At 42.3% G+C, this 20,952-nt stretch overlaps 1 protein-coding gene and 1 non-coding gene across 6 annotated transcripts in view; one reads left to right on the plus strand and one right to left on the minus strand.

Annotated features, from left to right (window-relative positions):
* LOC110838535 (cytokine receptor) overlaps positions 1-20,952 on the minus strand; it is a 214,757-nt gene that overhangs the window by 87,552 nt on the left and 106,253 nt on the right. Inside the window, exon 1 of one of the 5 annotated variants that reach the window (XM_087355667.1) lies at positions 16,132-16,378. The exons of 3 other annotated variants lie outside the window; for them this stretch is intronic. The gene's annotated coding sequence lies outside the window, so the exon portion shown is untranslated. Of the gene's footprint in view, positions 1-15,626; positions 16,379-20,952 lie in introns of those variants that run through there. One more of the 5 variants, XM_087355665.1, reaches the window with a different exon arrangement.
* Positions 14,680-14,796, plus strand: LOC147872649 (U5 spliceosomal RNA). The gene has a single exon (XR_015537137.1). It is a non-coding gene; the product is annotated as a U5 spliceosomal RNA (small nuclear RNA).

Genomic DNA, 20,952 nt, shown 5'->3' on the forward strand with positions numbered 1-20,952 from the left:
CAGACCTCCACAAGAAAACTCACACCATTTAAAATATTTAGGATAAAAGGTTCACACGGAGGTTGGTTCGAAGACGGCTGTCTTGAGAGTTGTAGTGTCGTGTAGTCTGGTAGAAGCTTACCAGCGTTTTAGACGTCCTTGCCGTCTCCATCTTCGGCTTGATGATGGAGGCGGCAAGGACCTCTGAAACGTCGGTAAACTTCTACCAGACTACACGACACTACAACTCTCAAGACAGCCATGTTCACTCGTATCAAACTTCATAATTATGGTCGTCTCATACACACTAAGTAACTAAACTAGAAAAATATTCTCTTGCATTATTTGGATCTATCCCCTTAAGGGAGAGAGAGTTTTGTGTTACACATCTATACCCTAAAGGGAGAAAACATTGCATCACAGGAAACGACCTAGTTTTCCAGCTCAGGTAAGAGTTTGGCCTTTCAACGGATGGAAGCTAGAGGAAGACACGTACGTGCATCGCCAAACTACAAAATACTTCAGTTTGGACCACAGGAAAGGAACATTACTAAAATTTTGGCGACTACACCTCGGAGTCTAAATTACGAACAATATAACTCAACATTACTAGTTGCAGGGAAGACCCTCGCCTTTGTTTGTCAACATCGAAGCGTCCTTCGTCACACTAGAATCTAAGTATGTCCTCGGCGTCCTTCTTCAGTTGACAGGGATTAGGCCTGACCTGTTCCGATATACAACAGATTCTTACACTACAATATCCACGTCTCTCAACATTTGGAAAGGTTCCTTAGATGGAAATTGGTCTATTAGCAAGCAATGCAACCACAGCCAAATTAAAATTCTTCAAATACTTAAAACCCACATTCAAGTTCATTATTTTTGCGGGGTGGTTGTACGAGTATTGAATTTCGTATCAACATTCTTCCAGCACGATAAATATATATTATAAATCACGAATACTGTGGTTCTATACGATTAGTTAGTAACAAAAGAAAATACCATCTCGTTAACAAGGGATTCCTGCAGTGTTAATCGTGTACAGCTATGCCCACAAATCATTCCAACAAATGAAGACCCCTAGGAATCGACCCTTGATTCACAATGAAAAGATCCCGGCCGATCTCTCCAATTTGGCAACTTCGACAGACAACGACTCCATGAACTAGTACGTATTAGTGGTTTTTATGTCTAGGTCTGCGTCAGTTCAATTGCCTAACAACAAAAATGTGGAATAGGAACATTACTGATACAAAATTAAGACAGAAGACGGGGTATCATCGAGAAGAAACGGGGATGATGGGCAGATAAGATGATTATTTAATTGTAGTCTAAAACAGAAACACTGGACGAAAGCGCCTCTACGACGTAGACCAAGTCAGCATTACAATTATACAAATTACCTTATTTAAATTTGAGATAAAGCCGTTGATTTACGTTAAGTGGTCTGACACTAGCTTTAACGGGATCCTCTTTATATAATCGGACAAATCCAACCATGCCTTCAACAGTCGCAGACACGACAAGATGGGCGAACGGACAGACGAGAAAATGGATGACAGAGACACGCATTCAGGCAGTGTGTGCCCATAATACTTTTTCCCCCTATTCATCCATAACGGGGTAAGACGTCTAAAAACTAGCTACAGACTTCTCATTGCAGATAGCTATAAAACAAACGCTTACTTCTAATGGAAACCATCCATCGTCACTGACAACTACTTAGATTTTGTGGCAATGAAAACAGTCTTCAATCGCATCAGTCAAAAGCCTCTTCTTCTGTTTTCTGTCATAGGTTTAAGTCGTGTTGTGGACGAAAGCGAGGGAGTTCCTTAACCAATACCAATATTGCGTGTGGTTCAACAGAAAACCGGATCGGATTTTGAATTTAAACAATTTCACAGTGACGGAACCGAACACTAGAGAAGCAAAGCATGAATATACCGAAACGGCCAGAGGTAGCAAGTCCAACATTTTCCCACAATGATCTCTGCATAAACATTTATAAAACAAATACCGTTCCAGTAACAAAACACTTACATAGATGAAATGCAATGCGCCGGACCTGCCCGCCAAATTACGAATACGAGCAACAGTTTATTTAATCCACGCTAGGCTTAAGTCGGTCCCTTGTCCTTGCGGGTTGAGCAGACAGCCGCCAGATACGGACACAGCAGCAAATACAGCGAATAATCATCCCGAGTACCGACAATGGGTAGTCCTGAGCTTTGTGGTTGAACAAGGAGCTAATAACAATCCACAGTAAAAAATATCGATATTAATCGATCACCTCTATCTGCATAGAGATTCATGAAGAAGCTATCACGAATTGCCCCGTCTGTGAACAGAGCAAACGCAAATGAAAATGGGGGGGGGGGGGGGGGAAATTGCCGGTTTCATCACGTCCTTCGTCCGGTAAACTTTGAAATGCCATAACACTTCGGCACACATTTAAATGTAAATGCCATTTTTTTAATACCAAACTCTGAATTTCCGAGGAATCTGAACGGCTGTAGGTTCGCAAAGCCGCACTGTCGCAATGCCTTTAGCGCCAACGCGATACACGGAAGGAGCTGGACACGAGCCAAGGCCATTCCATTCCATTCCAAAGCGAGTCGGATTTAGCCTTGTCCGACGGATCCCTGGCAGAAGTCCCAGTTCGAACGACAGACCTCAGAGAAGGAGCGGGCGCCAAGCGTCGTCTCGTGCTTCTCTCCCGACTGACCGGCGACGCGCGTCTCTGCGCAGCGACGCCTACTTGTTAAACCGATATCCCCACAGCACGAAGATGACAGACTCGGATGGTAAGTCTGTGATGAAATCGGAAACAGCTCGGTTTACCGGATCAAATATGATGGGTGTTGCCCGTTTCTACCTGAAGACGTTTTTGGGGTTTTAAGATTTACAAAACTTACCACACTATCATAATCCTGAAACATATTCACCTCGGCAAACTCTACTTCATATATTATACCAACATGTTCTTCACTGTAAAGTCTGCATTCTGCATGCCGTTCATATTCTACATGAAACTGCACATGAGCGCATAACGAGGTGTGCCCGATAACATGTTTCATGTATGAAATAAATAGACGGATTTAGATTATACTCGTTACATATGCGATGCCATCTTGGTTCGAAATCATTCTTTTACATGGCATTACTTTTCTGAAAATTATCCATCCCATAAAAAGTTGGCAAGCAAAACAAGGAATCCACTGACGTCTACAATTTTTATGAAATATTTCCTTACACAAGGTATAACATCGGCTTTCGGGTGTGAGCTTCAAGGAATGTTGAATGTTCATTAACCAGCCTTACGCAAAACACTACACAGCTGCCACTCTAGCAACTGCTGACAACTGTAATGTTTGCCAAAACGTTCCTTAATACTAAACATTCCAAGAGGCTCACGCCCGAAAGCCGAGGTTATTACACTGTACTGAAGCCGCGGACAAGAATTTTCCAATAAAGCGTACAATTATGAGGATAAAAAACTTTCGACAAATCTACAGTCTCAGATTTCTATCTGCATTAAATCAGCAACGTTAATTGGACAAGCAAGGCACACTTGTGGAAAACACAGACACTTCTGAGTATTATACGCTTTCAGTTCTAAGTAGGATCTGAGGTTTTCACGGCGGTGAGTCCAAAGATGGATCACTTCTGGGTTGTTAGGCCGTGCAGTCTGGTAGAAGTTTACCGACGTTTCAGGGGTGTTTGCTGCCTTCACCGTCAAAGCTATGAGGGAACTTCTACCTGACTACACGGCGCAACAACCCAGAAGACATCCATCTTCGTACTTACCGCCGTGAGAACTGTAAATCTCAAATTTAACTTCTTGCCCTCTTAATGTTGCTTGGCGCAATTTCTTTTGTTGGGGCGGAAGCCTACTTCAAAAATTAGTCTCGTAGTTACTGAAAGAACTCATAAAATACTACAGTCCCGACAGCTGTTACATCGGCCGAGATTCGAAGTGTGTATTTCCCGAATACAAATCCAACGTTATCAATACACAAATCTTAAATAAGTGAGGATTAACTCTAACAGAAAATTACGCAGTTAACAAAAGCAACTCTTTTAGTGTGGGGCCAAAATGTGATGGGAGAAACTACGAAAATGAGACGTCAGGCCTCGAGATCGAAATGTAGATGTCTCACGTAAGAAACATCACGCAGGCCCGAAATCATTCAAATCTTAAGAATAATATTCATCCAAATACATCGCCTGTTATCAGCAGATATGATACAACTATTACAAACAGTAACTACGCTGAAACTTAAAAAGTTCTGATTATCATGCATCTAGTTTTTAATATTTTCATGTGGTATATTAATTATATTTACTAACATCTACAATTAAACAGCTCATTAAGGACCTAAACAACCACATTCATAACATGCCAAAACTTAATAAAATCCACCTCCGTACGAACTAGAAATTCCAGTGAAAAAGTTTGATCCACCTCTGCATGAACGAAGTGTTATCCGGCCCTGCAGGTGAAACGGCAATTGCACGGAATGCGTGGAATGCTGGATCACTTGCTGGCTTGGAATGACTGACGAAATGAAAAGATGTGCTCTGAATTTATTCTGGAATGTCGTTCTACCAGTGGGTGTACTCTGATCCACGCCTCGTGTTATGATAACATACGTTGAAAGCATGGCCACGCTGCGAATCGGTGACGAACTTCTTAGTTAATATCACCCCCCTTCCTCACTAAATACTACTCGTTATTCCTGCGATTAAATATATTTCGTCAACCGAATTAAGCTTTCGGGAACCAGAAAACAGACATCTTCAGACTCACCATCGCGAAAACCTCAAATCCTGCTTTCGGATACCTCTTCATAAACAGAATCCGATGTATACAACGTACAGACCCAACATCAAAAACATTTTGATTTCAGCTTATGGTCCAGGCATATCAAATTCGCGGCCCGCTTCCATGTTTTACATAGCCCGACTAAGTTTGCAAATTATATATGATGTACGCCCTCACACGACCCAGTGTTCATACATTTTAAATCTCAAATTCATGCCAAAACAGCTGCTTGTACAGCAGTCTTATGTTTCAATTTGGCCTAACCCCTTAAAATAATAAGCTCGTCTAAACAATATTTAAGAAATCGGTCCGTACCGTCACCATTTCAAAGATCAACTGGTTGATGTTTCGCAAAGAATTTTTCTCCCATTATCACACGGAAGCCACAAATAGGCCTAGACTCAGTGGATGAAATACAGAATTATTTAACGCTAAATTCAGCCTTCAAAGGTTAAATAAAGTGGAAAACTGTTTAAATGGAATTCACATTTGTACGTGTGTACGTGCGAGAAAACAGCTGAACTAAAAATAAATCTTATGCTTAAGCGTGTTATTAGTACAAATAGATGGTTGTTATTCCCGGCCAACGAAACGAGCCCCCCCGTCTGTGAGCATCGCGGCAGATATTCGGTTTGACAAGGCTTCTCATAAGCTAATTGACAAACCAACAGATTTCGGAGATGGGGCTCTATCTCCGTCATCAGGAGCTATTCCCTATCTCCGGTCCGGAGATAGGGAATAGCTCTATCTAGTGGGCCCAACTGTGTAGGAACCTGAAGACGGAGATAGAGCCCCATCTTCGAAACGTCGTTTTACGTTTTATATTTTATTTACTAGACGATGGAAAATTTTTATTCAAATGACTCATCACCATCGTCAAGAACTTTTAATTTGATACAACAGATACACGTTGAACGGGAAACGAGATGAATGCCTTGCGATGATTTAGTACCCTTCACATAGCATCTGATGAGGTAGTATATTTGCGTCATATTGTGAATTAGGTTAATATTTTAATATTTTCCGTCAAATCACAATTTTTAATAAGATAATAAAATATAAAATATTTAAAATATAATTTCACGTTACGCATCGAATGATCGATTTACAAATTGGAACGTCTCTTACGACATGTTTCGGTTATATTTAACCGTCCTCAGGTATAAATTAGATTGGTAAAATTTAAAACTCGAATTACAATCATTTACAATGTTATGCAGTTTATTGAAATGTTCTTATCAGATTACTCTTATATATTAGAACGAAGGTATTGTTTTTTATAAGGCGTGGTTCATCTGATGTTCAATATTAGTCTGTAAAGCAATGATTTAAGGAAACATTAATAAATATGGAGTAATATAGAAAACAAAATGATGGAAGTAAATAAATAGTAGAATAAATTAAATTAATTTAATAAAACATACCGGTGATGAGTTGATAGAGACATGAAGTGTCTAGCATCTGATATTTCCCTCTCATATTTTGTGTCAAAACACAATCCGAAAAGCGTGCTCTAATTGGAAGGAAAATAAAAACTGTGCAACAACTGGTCTGCCAGAATTAATACTGAGGAACTTAAGGTGAAGATGTCGATGTTGATCCTCAGGGTTGTGACGACGTGTGGAGGCACACAGACGTCGATGTCTACCTACAAGTCCGTACGGCGTTACAGCCCAGAAGACCAACATCGACAGCGTTAAAGAGCATTTATTCCGTACCCAACGGCCGTGTCTAGGAACTCCAAAAAAGATGCCAATAAGTCGGCGTGTCCTGAAAACTAAGAAAACCGTGAATGCGCCATGTTAGCGCAATAGTCTTGGCGCAGCTGACGTGAGCAGCGGTTGATTTGCGTTTTAAACGTTACGCCCTGAAAAGAGGAAACATGGCCCATCCCACGCCAAAGTCACTTTAAATAAGGAGATTCAGTCTTTATAACGAACTTGAATCTGCTTCCGGAATCACAACAACTGTGAATAAAACTTGGTTTCTCGTCAGAGGAATATTAGAACGTGTATCAATTAAAAACAAGCAATATCCCGTGACATTTCTTGATTGGGTTACTGAATGCAGTTACAAAAGTTTCTGATTCGATGGTCACCAACTGAACTGATGCTGGTCCGCAAATTCTGCAAACTAGTATTTATTTAAAAACTTGCGCCATTGTGTTGTAGCTTATTTAGACATTATTGATTTGCCTCTGATGAGTCCGGCAAAGGATAAACGGGAATGTGAGGGTTTCCGCGTTGAGTCTCAGATTTAAACAGAGCAAACGAAGTCCAGTTTTGATCACATTCCCTGACGATCGCCCTGATGACATGCATCAAAAACCTCCGAAACGTCGGTAAACTTCTACAACAACTCAGAAGTCAGCCATTTTCATACTCGCCGCCGTGAGAACCTTAAACCTCAACTTGTGAACTGCAGCCTCCGACTGCGTTAAATACAGCCATCACTATTGTTTCCTGCGGATAAAACAGGGCTTTAGAATTCTGAGAAATCCTTTCCAGGATTAGACAGTGTTCGGAAATCTGTAGCAAAAAAAAAAGAAAAAAAGAAAGCATTTCGGTAGCGTAATTCACGGCATTATCGACTGTAGTACTATGAAAAAACAGTGAGCGATGAAAGTGGAATTGTAAAATGTGTGAACGCCTTTTTCTTACTTCTTGGAATGAGGAAATCAGCTTAGCGGGCGATAAGTCACCAAGGAAACAACACTCTGCACACACAAAACATTCCATTAACGATTCCCCAATATTTTGGTACAGTGGAGAATATGCAGCAGCCAATAAGGCCCACAGGATGGAACGAACACCAAGGAGAGCTTTCGGGTTCTCACGGCGGTGATGATGATCTGGGTTGTGATGTCATATAAGTTCGAAGGTACATACAAACATTTCAGGGAAAGTATCACGAGCATAAATATCTCCCTTCAATGTCTAGGTAAAGAATAAACCAGAATCAAACCCTGCTCCTCAGGAACACAGGCACTCACGTTACAGAATGATCCATCATCTCACGAATATGTTTCTATTCCATACGTAATCTTTCGCCGACTAGAATCGTCTGGGCCAGATGACTTCAATCCACGTCCTCCAACCCTGTTTCCCTTAAAATCCATTTAATATCATCCTTCCATATACGCCCCTTCCCGTCTCACTACCCAATGTACACTTTTCCCATCCCACATGCGTGCTACATGCCCTTCCCACCCAGTCCCCTAGATTTCATTACCGTAATATCCGTAGGATTTGACGTTCTCAAGGCGACGAATGTCTCCAGACTCCGTCACTTCATCTCTCTCACTCCGTTCAAAGACAGGGGCCATGTTTCACACAAACGTTCAACAGGAAACGGGTACAATTACAGTTTTATATTTGATCTTACGTTCTTTAGATATCAGACGGGAAGACACAAGATTCTTAATTGCATCTCGCGTGTCATAACACTTTAAGGAAATGGGGCAATCCGAGACACCCACCCTCCATGCTACACAGGAATGGGCCAAGTAAGGAGCGTTCATATTAATCTTGACAAGAACACCTGAAGCAAGGAAGTTCATAAAAGCATTTATTTTTTATTTTTAGTGTTCTGTCTGATGACAGGTCCATATGGACAGGATCCTTCCATCCTTTTCTCGGACTGGGACCTGTTCATATACGTTCTTGGCAGATGATCCAGAAGTGGTTTGCCATTGCCTTCTTCTGTGTGTGAATGGAGAAACCGGGGAAGCTCCCGGAGGAAAACTCCGTGTTGCCTAGACCACGGCCTTGCCCAACACAAGTTATAAATTCGGGCACCGCCGGGAATCGAACCCGAGGCCAGCGTTCTAACCGCTAGACCACCTCATCTTATTATTATTTAGTGTTCTGTCTGACGACAGGTCCATATGAACAGGATCCTTCCATCCTTTTCTCGGACTGGGACCTGTTCATATACGTTCTTGGCAGATGATCCAGAAGTGGTTTGCCATTGCCTTCTTCTGTGTGTGAATGGAGTAATTGTTGGGATGCCACGGAGAAACCGGGGAAGCCCCCGGAGGAAAACTCCGTGTTGCCTAGACCACGGCCTTGCCCAACACAAGTTATAAATTCGGGCACCGCCGGGAATCGAACCCTAGACCCTAGTATTACAAGGCCAGCGTTCTAACCGCTAGACCTCCGTGGCGTCTCATAAAAGCATACACACATTTACACAAAGCGTGCAAAAGACGACATATATCAAGATTTAATTATTCCACTCTGGGGTGAGAAACTGTACCGGGTTCGATTCGTAATCAGCTTAAACGAGGAACATACCAGAATGCGTTTGACAAGACAAAACAGTATCTGTGTAACGTAATTAGAAATGCAACAAAGAATGCTTACAAATACGAAGGTACTGACGTCGAACCAACGGCGAAAATCTTCTTCCGGTTTTCTTTTAGCGTACAGCACAGCCGGCGGATTCCCACATAAGTCCCCTAACAAAGCACAAACCAACCACCACACCGGTTGTTCAGATTTGCTGAATTATGTACTACGTTTGCCGCATATTAAAGACAATTAATTATCTTAAATCGTCCGTACATGACGAGGTAGATTTCTTTTCATTGAAACACTCCACACACCAAAGGTATTAATTTATTTCCGGCGAATGTTTCAAACCGATTTATGTTGTTCGTAGCATGGGAATTGTTACCGTTCGTCCATGTGGTTTTGTAAGTCACAGTCTGTTTAAAAATTTCCTAAATTTTAAGAGAATCAGAACGTGATCGACTACAGCAAAACTTCATACTGTTACACGAGGTAAGAAGAATGATTTTGCTTGGAGGGACTTTTTTTCCGGGTTATTGCAGGAGTACGTGATCCAGGTTGGTCCCGAAGAGACGATGGAAACTGTAATGTGTCTCTGCGTATTGATCTAAATTATGTTTGGGGCTTGTTTAATGGCAACACGTCGCCGCTTGGCAAAATAACTCGAAAGCGTTTTGCGAAATTCTGTTAAGTGAAGTGAGGAGCACGCAACACAAGATTTCTTTCGCGGACACTCAGGAACTTTTCGTTTCTAGCAGCCAATGAGATTTGAAGACCTCGTATTTTTTTTGTGTGTAAGAACTTCAGGCTTCTGAGAGCCTGGGACTTTACTGTAAAGTGCAAACTTCAAGCTACTATAGTCAGCGAATATGTCAGACGCAATTTCATTCTTGGATTTATCCTTCAGAAAATAGTATTTCAGGTTCTCGTGGCGGCGAGTATGAAGACTGTTCGGAGGCCATCCCCCTGATGATACAGACGTAAGTACCTTTGAGATGTCTGCCAATTTCTACGAGACTACGAAACGCTACATCCCAGAAGTTATTCTCCAGAACTTCTAAATGCATCTGTTCGAAAGTACATTTCGCATCAAAGCACTTACTACTCCATTATCGTGGCCATTTTCACTATACAGTAAACAACATTGTGTCAATGATCAATCAATCTACGAGTGGACACTAATACGAGGGTCGCTCATTAAATAACGCCCCCACATTTTTTCCTCAAAACATATTTATTCAAGATGGCTCAAATTTAGTGACAATATAAATCAATATTTCCTCTTCACATACATAGTCCCCATCAACTTTTATGGTTTTACGCAAGCGTGGAACAAGTGCACGTAGCCATGTCCTCACTGCTTGAATCACGCTCTCGTCATCTTCAAATCTTGTTCCGCGGATAGCATCTTTAAGTGGCCCAAAGAGATGGAAGTCGGAGGGTGGATGGGGCAGCACCGTCCAACCCAATCTGGTGATTTCTTCCCGGGTTCTCGGACTTGTGTGAGGGCGTGCATTGTCGTGCAGGAGCAAAATTTCTGCTGGATGCTTGTGAGGCCGAACTCTTCGGAAAAGCTTCTTGAGGGTTTCCAGGGTCCTGATGTACGCGTCTTAATTGATGGTCGCACCTCTTGGCATCACATCCACAAGAATGACCCCATCACTGTCCCAAAAGACAGTCATCATGACTTTTCCGGCGGAGGGAGTTGACTTGAATTTATTCTTTCTCGGTGATTGAGGATGTTGCCACTCCATTCACTGCCTTTTTGTCTCCGGCTCAAAGTGGTGTATCCACCTGTAATGATCCGGGACAGAAAGACCTCTCCCTCAGCATCAAAACGCTCCAACAACTCAGAAGAAATTATTTTCCTTTGAATCCTGTGGTCTGCTGTGAGACTTCGTGGAACCCGTCTTGCGCACACCTTCGAATATACGAGAGCCCGGATAATTGCAATCACACTTCCATTACTGACTGAAAGCTGTTGCGGCCAATTGTCGAGTTGTGATGCGCCGATCCTCACGAATAATGGCATCCGCGCGGTTCAACATGTCTGGAGTGGTGGCTGTGGCAGGACGTCCAGAGCGCGGCAGATCATGGAGCTCGGTTTATTCACTTCCTGAAGCTGTAACTCTCTTAACCCAGCGACCAACGGTGCTCCTATCGACTGCACAGCTTCCATACACAGCACACAAACATTTATTAATGTTCACCACAGTTTCTTTTTCAGCAACAAAGAATTCAATTACATCGTTGCTTGTAACGAGAGTCGTTCACAGACGCCATTTTAACAGTTCACTACAGCTCCGCCATCGGTTGGAATCATTTGAAACTCCGTACACGAACGCGGGAAACATCAAATCTCAAGCATGTAAAAGTACACTTTTCTATCTTCATTATTGACTGAGAAAAAAAAATGTGGGGCATTATTTAATGAGCGACCCTCGTATGTCAATTACGTGGCTACGTTACCTTCTTCGTGATATCAAATTGATCAAGAGTTAAACAGCAGGAGGTTCGTATTATTCAAGGTTTCCTCTACGTAACACTCCCCCCTCCCCTAAGACCTCATATCAGATCTCACCTAACGACAGTCAGAGTTGGGCCAGAAATTCTTATCAGGCGGAGTAACCCTGAGAACCTCAAGATGTTCAGATGAGGCACGAACGTGAGCAGCACAGATCACGAATGTAGTTTCCATATTCTAATGTATTTACTTATGTAAAAACCGAGATGTTCACAACGGTCAAAAATTAATCAGGAAAAAATTTTGTTTCCTCGATTAATGTGTGGTCAGGTTGGCACCACACACCAGCCTGATCTGGAGTTGCCAACACGCGGCTAAAATAAAATTGACGATTCTACCAGAAAATGCAACAAACCTATGAGATTGTCCTATCACGCACGTAAATGGATTCACAACTAGAGCTCAATCGTCATGAAAACCTCATACCTCATGACGGAAATCCCTTCCTTTCTCTAGGCAATCGCAGTGAGAGATTCGTCTACTTATTTAGTTGTCTATTTCACGACGCTGACCGTAGCTCAAACTATACAGCGCTGAGATAGGATAATTCATAAAGACTTGGAAAGAATACGGAAGGAAACGGTCGGCAGTTACCTGACGGTACTGAGGGGAAACTACGAGGAGCATAAAGATACCATTTGGCTGCACGCGACAGAGACAAGCGACCGAGGCAGGCGACAGAGTTACGAGACCGAGACTGGTCGCTTCCTGTCTCCTCTCTGCACAGTCGTATGAAGTACAATTACGAGCGCGAGACAAAGACAGGCGTCAGAGACAAAGCACAGGAGACCGCTCTCGGACCAGTAGTGTCTCGCGACGGGCTCAGGCAGCACGTCAGTACGTAACCAAACTGCTTATGATTCAATCTGAAATAACTCCTGAAATTATCTTCTTCTAATGACAAATGATTCTTTATTAACAGACAGAAAGATCCTTCTTCACGTCTGGTTTTGAATATTGAACTCGTAGGTTTTCTTTGTTTCTTTCGCAACAAATAACACAGCAACACATCATCTTCTTCTTATTCTTCGAGTAACCTTTTTAGAAGCATTTTTGTACTCATTTTTCACAGAAGATGTGCACGTATGTCTCAACAAAACAAAGAAAACAAACACTTTGCCGCATGTCTCGGTCGTCACCTCAAAAGTGTGTGGCGACAAGCTGCGATGTGTCCGTCTCCCGTCTCTGTCGCCTGCCTCGGTCGCTTGTCTCTGTCGCGTGCAGCCAAATGGTACCTTAAGTCAGAATAGCCGGCATCGGGGCCGAGACATGAAGCCGGGACCTCCGGAATACGAAGCAGGAATATCACTCGGACAAAACATTCGGTCTTGTGGTCTCATTTTACCTCTTGGCGTTGTAGACCCTGCAATAATGTAGGTTCTGGTGACATAAATATGTAATAATTATAGACATAAAAAAGTATTCTCTTCGCATTCATACGTAGGTTTCTTAAGAAATATCCTGTTACGCTGTTCGACAGTTTCCAGTGGAATGAGTGTGGACGGGAACACGATCAAACGTATATTCTTGACATCCTCACCCTAGCGGATTTTTACGCACTTCATAATGGACGCACGACCCATTACATAAATGGCTTGCTAAATGACAATACAGACATGCTTAAGCCAGATTCCTGTTGTGATACAAAGCAGTGGAAAGCGAGCTTGTTCCTCGTCTGAGCATAAACTTTGATGTGGTACGAATTATTTGATATTAGATCTGATGTATTAATTAGCTGGAGTGACTGCTGAATGCTTCCATCAACCTATTACATAAAGATAAGAAACGGCGGTCATCAGTGTTCAAGTATAGATACAACCACAAGAGTACACAGCACAACAACCCAGAGGACTGTAATATAACCAAACACCACCATCAAATCCTCAAACTCCTACAACATGGACAATGTTTGAATTGGAAGATGGTTGAAGATTTCCGTCTTCTGGGTTGTTGCGCTGTGTAGTCTGGTCGATGTTAACCAACGTTTCAGAGGTCATACTGCCTCCGTCATCAGAGTATGAAGATTTCCGTCTTCTGGGTTGTTGCGCTGTGTAGTCTGGTCGATGTTAACCAACGTTTCAGAGGTCATACTGCCTCCGTCATCAGAGTATGAAGATTTCCGTCTTCTGGGTTGTTGCGCTGTGTAGTCTGGTCGATGTTAACCAACGTTTCAGAGGTCATACTGCCTCCGTCATCAGGGCGATGAAGATTTCTGTCTTCTGGGTTGTTGCGCTGTGTAGTCTGGTCGATGTTAACCGACGTTTCAGAGGTCATACTGCCTCCGTCATCAGGGCGATGAGTATGAAGATTTCTGTCTTCTGGGTTGTTGCGCTATGTAGTCTGGTCGATGTTAACCAACGTTTCAGAGGTCATACTGCCTCCGCCATCAGAGTATGAAGATTTCTGTCTTCTGGGTTGTTGCGCTGTGTAGTCTGGTCGATGTTAACCGACGTTTCTGAGGTCATACTGCCTCCGTCATCAGAGTATGAAGATTCCTGTCTTCTGGGTTGTTGCGCTGTGTAGTCTGGTCGATATTAACCAACGTTTCAGAGGTCATACTGCCTCCGTCATCAGGGCAGTATGACCTCTGAAACGTCGGTTAACATCGACCAGACTACACAGCGCAACAACCCAGAAGACAGAAATCTTCATACTCACCGCTGTGAGAACCTCAAGTCTTACATGGAAGATGGTTGTCTTCTGGCATGCAGTACCGTGTACTCTGGTACAAATTAACCAACATTTCAAAGGACCTCACAACCTCCATCATCAGGGTAATAAATAATTACATTTAAATCGAGACCCAAATCAGTTTTCGAGAACGTCCTCAACGCTTTCCTGTTCACTCCGCGCGAAGAACGACGCAGATCCGAAAATAAATTGTAGACTAATTTAATTCGAGGCCATAAGACAAAAACACGTCGGACAATGAAGTAAATACGGTATAATATCGCCCACCTTTTAAATACAGCTCTGCAATACATGGCCACGAAACCGCAAACTTGTTCGGAACCTAGCACTAGAGAAACGAATTAAGTCTTATTATTCTGGGTAAAAAAAAAATCAAATTATTATATAATATGCATGAACCTTTCGCCTTTTACTAAAGATTTGCGTGGAGAGCAACATCTGACGAGTCTTTAAATAATTTTGTTGTGCCCGACGCAAGCTGGGCCTGTAATAACGAAGATTGTTGGATCATAAAGGCAGCGCCCTGATGATGGAGACAACAAAGACCTCTGAAACGTTGGTAAACGTCTACCAGAATAAACAGCGCTACAGCCCAGAAGACAGCCATCTTCGGACAAACCACCGCGAGAACCTCAAATCCTATTACTACTACACTCTCTGGTTTCAAGGTTTTAATTACCCGTTCATAGAAAACATTCTATAATATTTCCCCTACTCAACTAACGTTAATTCTATAGTTCTGTTCTCAACCGGTATAGAAGCCGTCATGACTTGCTTGGTTAGATACCAACACACGTCACATAAACGATGACGCCGTAAGTTAACTGAACCTACCCGCGTATTACAAGCGCGTCGTAGGTCTCAATTCGCTGAATATGAACGCCGAAATAAGTTTTTTCGTACTGAAATCACGAACACAGACCGGCTTCTGTTTAGTGAATCACGTATCAAACAAATGAACTGCTTCAGAAAATTCTACACAACACGAAACGCCATCTTCAGTGACGGACCTTTTCTAGTTTCATGCGAGCGAGGCGAACACAGTGCTTAACCCTTTGAAGCCGAAGCTCGTATAAATATTACGTAAGAACTCAGTCCGAACCGCGAAGAAAACACTACACTTCACCATTACAAAGATCAACTAGTTAAGGATGTCAACGTTCAGGCTCTACTTTGTTTCTGCCAGGCTAATGGAGACGAACAACATGGAGTCTGTCGCGACTGGAATTGCCTAATTTGAAGGAAAAACGTCTGCACTATTCCGTACGTAACTCCACACCGAAGGAAGAACAATCTTCAGCATTGTATTACATACCTTACAGAATATGTAGCCCGGTTACTTTTGCCTCCGTGGTGATACGACGGCACACAGGGTTGTCGAGAAAGTTTCAAGAAAATGTTCCAGGCATCTGGTCCCCTTGTACCATTCCCTAGCTTTACGTTGTCAGAGGGAGAAGTGTGCTGGGTGGGGCGAATTATCTCGAGAGTGAGAGGGGGGGGGGGAAATGCACTCAAGCACTGGTGTCCAAAGAAGGGTGGCAACGGAGTGGGGGTGACCTTGACCGAGGGGAAGTCAGCTACCCATCTTATCTACAATTACACCACCAAAAGGATGTCCATCTCCACTCTCCTTCAATCGAAAATGTCTGCCCCCTACTGACACTGCTTTACGAATTTGAAAATATTCTCTCACACATTTAAATTTTTGTATCGCACTGCAATTTCCCCCAACCCCCGGAAACTGGCACTATTTTCTTGTAAAAAAAAATTGTAACGCGGACAGACAAATACGACGCTTAATTTGGAGGAAAAACACTCACGAATGTCAAGGTATTTTCCATAAGTCAAGATGAAAACGTGTTAGCAACCACTATTAACACGCTAATATTAAATTCGCTTATTTACATTCCTGTTTATCAAACTCACTCGCTCACCAACACACGTCAGTCACCAACCAGGAGGCGATAGTTAGCACGTGATCAATATAACACTCAGACGAAGAAACATTCCGTCCTCTACACTATCCGACCTCCTACTCAAGACTATCACAGTAGCGACAACAGCCGAATGAATGCGAAGCCGAACTCACGAAACAGGAGAATAAAACAAAAAAGGACTTAGCTTTGCATCTGCGCACCAAACGTGCGCGCGCGCAAATGTTTGCGTAGCCTTGCGGATTGAAGACAGATTTCTCCCATCTGCGACTACGCAGCATATGAACCGCAACACGAGTTACATAAGGTTTATGATGCGTGAGCGCATTGTTGTTTGAACATGCGCAAATATTATTGAATAAAAATTTTCTTGGATATTATCCATCGTCTAGTAAACATAAAACGTAAAACGACGTTTCGGAGATGGGACTCTATCTCCGTCTTCAGGTTCCTACACAGTTGGGCCCACTAGATAGAGCTAATCCCTATCTCCGGACCATATAAAACGTAAAACGACGTTTCGGAGATGGGACTCTATCTCCGTCTTCAGGTTCCTACACAGTTGGGCCCACTAGATAGAGCTAATCCCTATCTCCGGAGATAGGGATTAGCTCTCCGAAACGTCGTTTTACGTTTTATATTTACTAGACGATGGATAATATCCAAGAAAATTTTTATTCAATTGACTCTTCACCATCGTCAAGAAGTTTTAGATCTGATACGCAAATATTATGTTTGTGTTTTTTGTGTGCGCGCGCGCATCAATTTTTTTTTAAATCTTGTCAGACGACGTCCCGGCTGCAAACACACAGAAATCGCAGAGAAATTTGAGGTTCTCACGGCGGTTGGAACGAATATGGCTGCTGCGTTGTAAACGGCATATCCTACGTGTCTAAAGTTTCACAATGAAGAACTTCACAAGTTGTACCTCTCGCCAAAGATATCGAAGGCAAATTAAAAGGTACTACTGATGAGACAACGTATAACGCTGAGCAGACGACGTTAATACTCTCGAGAACAATTTTATTAGGGTCATACTAATTAAAATACTCCCCTTTCATAGAGAAGCAATGGCCTTCTCAGAGGCTTCATTATGACTTCGGACAAAAGAAAACATCTCGACGAGAAGGGAAAAATGAAGAGTGGGCAGACGCTCGTTTCGTAAGTAGCCATGAGACGTTCTTCCACGAACTAAGATCACTGCCTCCACACAAGAAATGCAGTAGTTACAGATGAATAAATACTACGTAGCAGTTTCCTTGAATGAAACAGCAGTTCATAATTCATCATGACATACCCGGACATGTCATTTCATCATTTACTATCAAACAGCTCTGTACTACAGTGTGTTACATCGGAACTATTACTGCCGTTGGCTAAATTATGTTCACTAAAATAAGTGAAGGTTGCAAAGTTAAATACTTCTTAAGGTCGGTGATTATTAAATTTTGAAAAAAAAAGGTAATTGATGTAGGATGAACGGCAGAAGATCCGAGCGGAAAGGGACTCATTACTTCGATTCCGGTAGAATGGGATGTGATGTGACACCGTGTAGCTTTGTCCTCCTTCACGGTCCATCATGGTCCTGAAGATGGAGGTAATACGTTCTCCTCGACGTCCGTAACGTCAGAAATCAGAATACCACAACTGACAAATCGACCACCGCAGAATCTTACGGGGACTTCCTTCATTAGAGACTACAGGAAGTGACATGTATTTAAATGCAAGAATTTCACAATTTCCAGCTCTGGGCCGATCCGAATCCATGATTCGAAGTGTCAGAAATGAATTCTGGATCGGATCAGACTTTCGCTGTCCTCTCTTACAGCACGGTATTGCCATTTGGTAAGGTTACATACCAAATGGTTCGATTCCCGGCGGTGCCCGAATTTATAACTTGTGTTGGGCAAGGCCGTGGTCTAGGCAACACGGAGTTTTCCTCCGTGGCATCCCAACAATTACTCCATTCACACACAGAAGAAGGCAATGGCAAACCACTTCTGGATCATCTGCCAAGAACGTATATGAACAGGTCCCAGTCCGAGAAAAGGATGGAAGGATCCTGTTCATATGGACCTGACGTCAGACAGAACACTAAATAAAATAAAATAATAAGGTTACATACAGTTGGAAGTCTTCGCTTCGTATTCGGTATATGCAGTGATCTATGCATGTCCTATTCTTACTTAGACATCCTCCATATATATATGAGATGATAAAGTTGCGTCATATTGTGATAAATATATATTTGTTTAAATCTTGTCAGTCTAATCACAATAAAAATCCTATTAAATATTAAAATATTACCATAATTAACATTTAAATATTTAAAATATATCAAATGATGTTCTCTATCGAAATGTTCGATTTACATTAGACCATCACTTTTTTACACGACATGTTTCAGTTCTAAAAGAACCATCTTCAGGTGTATAAAATTATATAAACTTCAATATAATTTCTTAAATGCAACTTTTAGTCAGATGTTTATCAGATTTAAAATGATGTTTTCTTCCAGATTTTATATATGTATATAGTTTACTGAGACCGCAGTTGCTTAAAACAGGCCACGGTCGCCTTCTTCCGTCCAACATTGCACTGCTTATGGGGCAAAATTACACTAAGTAACAAAAGAAGACCCAGGACGTTGAGATATTTGGTAGTTGGAGAGGTCATTGGACGGTCCCTGATGGCGAAAGATTAACAACAACATAGAAAAACGCGTTATGTAAAGAAACATGTCCACGGTGTGACTGAAACATTAAACACCCCGCATGCCAGGATCATTGAAATCAATGTTAACAGTGCAAATATTCAGGCTGCATATTAATCAATAACATGCACTGATATAACTTGTGTTGGGCAAGGCCGTGGTCTAGGCAACACGGAGTTTTCTTCCGGGGGCTTCCCCGGTTTCTCCGTGGCATCCCATTCACACACAGAAGAAGGCAATGGCAAACCACTTCTGGATCATCTGCCAAGAACGTATATGAACAGGTCCCAGTCCGAGAAAAGGATGGAAGGATCCTGTTCATATGGACCTGTCGTCAGACAGAACACTAAATAATAATAAGATGAGGTGGTCTAGCGGTCAGAACGCTGGCCTTGTAATACTGGGGTCTCGGGTTCGATTCCCGGCGGTGCCCGAATTTATAACTTGTGTTGGGCAAGACCGTGGTCTAGGCAACACGGTGTTTTCTTCCGGGGGCTTCCCCGGTTTCTCCGTGGCATCCCATTCACACACAGAAGAAGGCAATGGCAAACCACTTCTGGATCATCTGCCAAGAACGTATATGAACAGGTCCCAGTCCGAGAAAAGGATGGAAGGATCCTGTTCATATGGACCTGTCGTCAGACAGAACACTAAATAATAATAAAAATAAGAACAAGTTATATCGGACACGTATTCAGTGGTTTAATAACCCGGAACTTGACTGGAGGGACTTGGGAATACCACAAAACCTTCAACCAGGACAGCTGAATTCCAGCCAATGTTCTGAACCCGGGAACTGCAAAGCACGATCCAGAAATGGTAACCACTCGTCCACTTTCAAGAATCTCCAATTACCACTTCGGAAGAAGAAATGTAATGCCCTACAATTCTTTCCTCGTTCAAAATTTACAATTACGAAGAAAATTAACAAATGCCCCCCCAAAAAAACTAAAAGCTTCTTTGTTACGTTCATATCGCATCCATACATCATTCTCAATGACGATACGTCATCAAGAAACGAGACTACTGCAGCCGAGAGATCATGAGATAGCTGTTCCATGTCCTCCGACGTCTTCCTTCACTTGAATGCGTGGGAATCAAAGGGGCACATGTCACAAAAACGCACACTTCAGGCGAGGAGAAAAAACTGTTTATAGCTGTTCACACAAAAACTCTGGCAACACTGTTGCTGAATTCGTAATTAGCAAGACTTATCATAGTTTTTCTTATCTTCTAACATAATGTTTTTTTCTTTTAACAACTGTCCTACTAGCACTGCTTAAGTAAGTGGTTTCGAGGAAAGAAAATCCAACGATTATTTAACAAAACGTTACATTAATTATCATTATTAATTATTTCAAGCACTGTTTTCGTTTTAGTTCAATATTATCTTCGTCCTTGTCCTCCTTGGTTGCTCTCCCCCACGCTGAAGTCAAAAGAAAAATTGATAGGGGAACCACGGTTCCGGAGAATTAGACGTAAATACGTCTATACGGAAAGGAAGTTTATATATTGGCTTTATTCTAAATATTTCCTTTATATATCCTTTACAATTGAGATAATTTTGAATAAGACTTTGCTTATTTAACTTGAATTAGTTACGCTTAAGATGGGTCTGTGGTAGCTGAATGTTATTTTTTTTTATTTTATTTAGTGTTCTGTCTGACGACAGGTCCATATGAACAGGATCGTTCCATCCTTTTCTCGGACTGGGACCTGTTCATATACGTTCTTGGCAGATGATCCAGAAGTGGTTTGCCATTGCCTTCTTCTGTGTGTGAATGGGATGCCACGGAGAAACCGAGGAAGCCCCCGGAGGAAACCTCCGTGTTGCCTAGACCACGGCCTTGTCCAACACAAGTTATAAATTCGGGCACCGCCGGGAATCGAACCCGAGACCCCAGGATTACAAGGCCAGCGTAAGGTAAGGTAATGTAATGAAATGATTTATAGGTAACAACAATGCCGAGTAAACAACTGACGTTTCCAAGGTA

Source organism: Zootermopsis nevadensis, unplaced genomic scaffold (genome assembly GCF_977971745.1).
Source record: "Zootermopsis nevadensis isolate Lab colony 2312 unplaced genomic scaffold, Znev_1.0 Znev_ptg000025l, whole genome shotgun sequence".
In the NCBI taxonomy this organism is placed as follows: Eukaryota; Metazoa; Arthropoda; class Insecta; order Blattodea; family Termopsidae; genus Zootermopsis; species Zootermopsis nevadensis.